Genomic DNA, 6,350 nt, shown 5'->3' with positions numbered 1-6,350 from the left:
AAGGCTGATTTGGCTGATGGACCAAAACTGAATAATGCTCAATCTGATTCATTAGAAGGACTGCTTAATATTGAAGAAGTATCCATAAGCTTAAAATATGAAATATGATAAAAATCAAGGTTCTGTTTATTTCACTGCTGAATTCTTTTTTATTTGGAAGAAGTTATGTCCTTTCAGTGTAAGAAGTATACATTATGCTTTTATTACAAACTCCTTGTCTATAGGACAAATACATGATAAAATAACGTGCATTCCAAAGGAGAACAAGTCGATGTGTTATTTAAAAAAAATCTACTGCCATTAACATTATTAAATGTTGTCAAAAAATCAGCACAAGGCTAATTGCAAACAGATTAAAAACAGTACTTGATATTTTAATCCCACAAGACAAAACCTGGTTCTTCAACGGGCGATTTATCGTTAAAAACACTAGATAACTTTATATATCTTGAACTATGCAGAGGATTATAATATAGTTGGCTTACTAATGGAAATAGATTTTGAAAAAGCATAAGATACTTTGTCTTTCCAGGTTATTAAAACAGTCATTACGTTTTTTGAATTTCGTATGATGTTTAAAAAATGAACATCTATTTTCTAACAAAACACTATGGCCTCAATACAAATAAATGAATTTTGTCAAACATCTTCTGTATATAGAGGGGCTGTCGTCAACTAGACCCAATAAGCGCTTACATGTTCATTATGTGTGCAGAAAAACTTGCTATTTAAATAAGAGAAAGCAAGGATATAAAAGGTGAAACAAACAAAGACATATAATGCAAAACATATCAGTTTGCTAATTATACATCTTTTCTTCTTGACGGATCAGAATCATCTCTTCATTGTACATTAGATATGCTTCATGATTTTGCAAGATACTCTGGGCTAAGCATTTATCATAAAAACCTAATTCAATTTGCATAGGCTCATTGAAATATAGTACTAAATCATAAAAAACAAAATTGACTGACATGGGGAGCAACCACTTTTAAAATTCTTGGGATAGTGTTTGATATCAATTTAAGAAACATGGTAATGAACATTTTTGTGAATAAGATCGAAAGAATTAAAAGTTCCATAAGTCATTGCTATTGCAGAAACATTACACCACTGGAAAAGATAACTATGGTCAAAACATTGCTGCTCTTTTTGCTTACTGACTCATTTATATCTTTACCAACACCAAGAATAGACACCATAAAATCAAGAACTATGTGACTTCATTTCGGGAGAATTAAATCTACCGTTATTATTTATGAATATTACGAAAGTAGGATGAATATGATGCGCATATGTTCTTTTGAAAAAAAAACACAACAATATGTAAATAAGATGGCTTTAAAGATTAGTATCCAGTTAAGGAAACTGTTATTCACTACATAAATCGTTAATATACTTAAAAACAATTTTAATGATGTTAAAATTTATGGAAATAAAATATGTTTAAAGTTGACAAATAAATTTTCGCTCGATGTCTTGAAAAAATGTATATTGTTTATTGAAAAACTGCCAATTATAAATTGTGATGATATACTTGATATTCCCCTATTTCATTATGATCATAATTTTAAGAGTGACAATAGCCATATTTAAAGGGGCCTTATCACAGATTTTGGCATGTTTTGAAGTTTGTCATTAAATGCTTTATATTGATAAATGTAAACATTAAATTTTAAAAGCTCCAGTAAAAAATCAAAAATAAATTTTAAAAAAGGAAAAAAAGTAGCCCGCAGCAGGGCTCGAACCAGTGACCCCCGGAATCCTGAAGTAAAAACGCATTAGCCAACTGAGCTATCCTACCAAGCATACATGAAATTCGTATTTTAAACCTTATATAAGTAATCTTCGTAGTTTCACAAAGTTTAATGACAACAACAGAACTCTCCAAATAATTCAATCGTGTCGCGTTGCAACGCTTTATAATTTTTAGGTTTTTAAATCGTCAAAAGATGCATATTATCGCTATATTAGACCATGGCAAATGTTCAGTAATACTGTCTCCTCACAAATATCATAACTAAACCGAAAATTTGCGAATCTGAAACAACTTTCTTCAATTTTGTCAATTTACCAAACCGTGAACAGATCCCTTTAAAATATAAGTCTATATGAATGAGGTATTCTTTTTATTGGAGATATAATGAACGGAAGAAATCGTTTCATTTCCAAAGAATCTTTGGAATAACATGTAGGAACAAAAGTAAATTTCGTAGTGTACCTATGATTAACATTTTCAAACATTGACAAACTTTGACAATAAAACTTAAGGTCTTATAACACCAAATTACATAAAGAAAATACATGTAGTAGCAAGCCCTAAAGAAGATGGACATACTTATAAAATATTTATACAAAACAGTGATTCAGAGTTTTTTTAATATCGAATGGAAAAGCATATGTGCAATTGTTTTCAAGATAACTATGGTTAAATATATCAGATGGTTTCAGTTGAGACTTATCCACAGAATCTTGGGAACACAATCTCGTATGTTCAAGATAAAAAATATTGCCAACATATGTTTCTTTTGCAACAATGATGTAGAAAAGATGACACACTTGTTCTGGCACTACCCATACTACCAAGTAATCATTTTTAAATTTGCTGTTGATTTTATCCATAAAAGTAGACCAAGCTTACCTTTGCAGTTGACATTTCAGGATTTTATTACTTTTGGAATTACAAATTCAAGAATGACTGATGTCAACATTGTATGCATTGAAATTTAACGGTTTATATTAACTTTCCAGAAGGAAAATATATTTTCTTCACAATTCGGACTTGTACATAGCACGAAGTAAACATTGAAATATATAAAACTATAATAAAGACAGAAATAAGAATTAACATGAGCATCGAATAGCGGGTGCCAGCGCTCGGCTGCAGGTGCAGTTTTGAATAAATGAAAGCTTGTCAGAAGAATATTTTTATATAAGAGGTCACAGTGACATTGACCTTTAACCTAGTGACACAAAAATGGGTGTGGCGTGTAGAACTCCTCAAGTTGCAGCTACATACTAGAATGGAGTTTCAAAGTTGAAGGTGGAAGCAATTTGATTTTAGAGCAAATATTAAGGTTAAGCACAACGCGGACGGCCGAGCTAAAAAAAAATGGTCCCTAGTGAAAACATTTGCAGACATCTCTTGAAATGGCATGTTTAATCATTGTGCCTAACATAAATATTTTATATCAAAGTTATTGTTTTAATCTGCATTATCAGTGAATTATACAAAATGCAATCAGTTTTAAAGTTATGTTTCAAAAATGTGGAATTTATATAGAAACTCTATATACATCTAAGTATGAACAAGAAAGCTTCATAGAAATGTTGTGTTTTTGTTACATGTTGTATACGAATGTTGTAATTACAACTATAGTTATATACATTATTCAATTACATGCACTGACGCTGATACCTATATAAATCGTTTATGTAATACAATATATTGACAATAAATTTTGGCACAAAAAAAATGAAGTGACCATGCCGCCCTGGCTAAATTTTATCGAGTCGTAATCCTAAAATTGTCTGCTCTATAAACCACTTGTTCAGGCTGCGAGTGTATGATATTACGAAACGCTGTATGGCCTCTGTATAAGCTGATGTCACTGATTGGAACATATGTCACTCAAGATAGTTTAATACGAAACAATATTGTAAAAACACGGTTTAATGTTTGTTTTCTCGTTTTATTTACAATTGTGTTTAACAAACGCGATGATAGTGCTTAAATTTGAATGCCAGATTAATGGACTTTATCGGTGTTGAGCACCAGTGTTTTATGAGAAATGTATCATGCTTTTTCACAAGATTATTATTAAAAGGATGTGTGCTCTATATACTTGTCTCGAACATGTTTCTTTCTAAATTGTTATTCAATATATATAATAGTGATACACCCAAGGGCGCAGTAACACTTACCTTTTCTCATGGACTGTGAAGTTGTTCATACTGGTAATATTATGTAACTATATAAATCAATTGACATATTTTCACAACTGAGTGTATATAATTTAAACATCACCAGAACTTTGATCTAGATGATAGCCATCCATGTTATAGAATTTTTTTCCTTGGAGTACATTTCAATATTTTACAGTTTCTGCCAGCTTACCTATTTAATTATTTCAAGTGGCACCTTGTAATGTTGGTAGCCATTTGTTTTATTGAATTCTGGGAAATCCCCTTTCCTGAAAGTCACTTTGAGAGTTCAACTTCGTTGTTGCAGCAAGATGTATCACATCAAAGTAAACCCATTTTTAATACTTTGTAATTTTCATTGTTTTTCTAAATAAGGCGCCAATATGTCTTATTGTTATGACGTTTGGTAAATGACATCATGAAACGTTCCATTATCTTGGTCATTAATTTTTGGTAAGTCACGTGAATGACCAATTTTTGGTCACTGATGCCAAGAATTCTGGTCATTAATGACCAGAATATTGTTACGCTCCGTTAGTGCGCTCCTTATCATTGGTGGTTAATGTTTAACTCAAAGTCCGATTCAACTTCAAACAACTTTTATTCAGTTTCCACGAATAACTCAACAAAATGTTATATTTCCAACAGCAAAATGACATGCAACCTTAATTAAAGTTTTACAGTACTTTCAATCTTGCGACGGTAAACTGCGAGTCACACTGTGATATTTTTGACAATGAAAATTACACTCGAAACGGGACTTCGTCGAATTTAAGGAACAATGACACTTGCCAACGATCATAACCAAAATAGATTGAATACTTTAAATAATGCTCAAGTTTAATGAAATATGTTAAATGTTCGCTATATTATCTGCTTACAAAGGTATTACTGTTATTATAAGTTACTTAAATTACTCACGAAAAGAAAAAGTACTTTTTAAGAAAAAATTTGGCGTGGATGTTGCCTGCCTTAAGGTTTTACTAGAATGAATCTTGTGACCAAAATTTGGTCACTTTATATAGCCGCGGCGTTCCACTTGTGACCAGAAATTGGTCACTGTGACCAGAAGTTGGTCACTGTGACCAAATATTGGTCACAGTGTGACCAAAAACGGGTCACAATAACTGCCGTGACCAATTATGGAACGCTCGCACGCTTAACACTTATAAATAATAAAATAGACTTTAAATGACAAAACAATTTAAAACAGACTATATGAACTAAATAATGACCTTACGTCTGCTAAAAATAGTGCAGCTTTCTTACCTAAAGCTTAAATATAGCGCCGGTGAGATTTATGTTTACACCGCTGTGTGTTGCTATGCAAAAATTACCCACAAGTCGACATTCCAAGATGGCGGACAGTGGAAAAATCACATGCCGATTTCTACTGAACATTACAAATAACAATACAAATAATGAAGATATTCGTATAACATGCATGGATTAGCAAAATATGTGTACTCAACTTTCACGGAGAGTTATTTTAAGCTATAAACATTCAGTGTTAAACATAGATAATCGAAGTAAAAGTGTGTTTACGAGCGGACCGTTTGAAGTCAACTTTACAAGAAAGAACAGTGGCAGGATTCTTGGTAAAAAATGGTAAATTACAAACATGGTTTGATTTATATGTTAGTGGGTCTGTGTATTATCAGATTCATGTGCATATTCTACTTATTATGTTTGTAAAAACACCAGACCAACCGAATGTCAATGTACACACAAGTATTTAAAAGGTAAACATTTTTGTACTTAAAATCCAGCTCACTACATTACCCCCCACAAATTTTGGCTAAACTCCCGTAGCAAACATATCACTTTAATTAAATTCCACTAAAATGTCAGTTTCCTGAATATCCATGTATAACTGTCAATAACGAGCTTCCGTAGAATTAATGTTATAAGATAACCGTTCAAATTTAAAGAAGGCATCCTAATTAATTTAATACTAGAAAATTCAACAACGCGCACTGTTTTAATAATTTTCTTGCATTAATAGCACTGCCATTCTGTTAAATACACACAATATTTTAGTGAACAAAAATATTAGTCAACTGATAGTGGGATGTTCACTTGAAGTCAAGTATTTGTCATCAATGCGCTCCCATAGACTGTTTTAATTGTTTAATATGTTCTGTACACCATGACATTTAAATCTGTTCAGTGCGACTGTGTAGTTGCAACTCCCTGTAAGGTTCCCTAGAACATCTAAAACGAAAGGTCCTTTTCACTGGATCGCCTACTGGTTGCCCTAGAGGTTCCACGTTCTCTGACGCTGATCTCTCATACAGCAGTAGTGGATGGTCTGGTGGTTCCGTCATTACAACATCATCTATAGCCTCATTCGCCCTCCTCGCCGCAACTTCCAATGTATCACGTACCGATGACTTTACCGCGTTGTTATGATTGCCGCTTGTCTC

The sequence above is a fragment of the Dreissena polymorpha genome, chromosome 1 (assembly GCF_020536995.1).
Source record: "Dreissena polymorpha isolate Duluth1 chromosome 1, UMN_Dpol_1.0, whole genome shotgun sequence".
In the NCBI taxonomy this organism is placed as follows: domain Eukaryota; kingdom Metazoa; phylum Mollusca; class Bivalvia; order Myida; family Dreissenidae; genus Dreissena; species Dreissena polymorpha.
The sequence above is the reverse complement of the archived record's forward strand: the minus strand, read 5'-3'. Positions refer to the sequence as shown.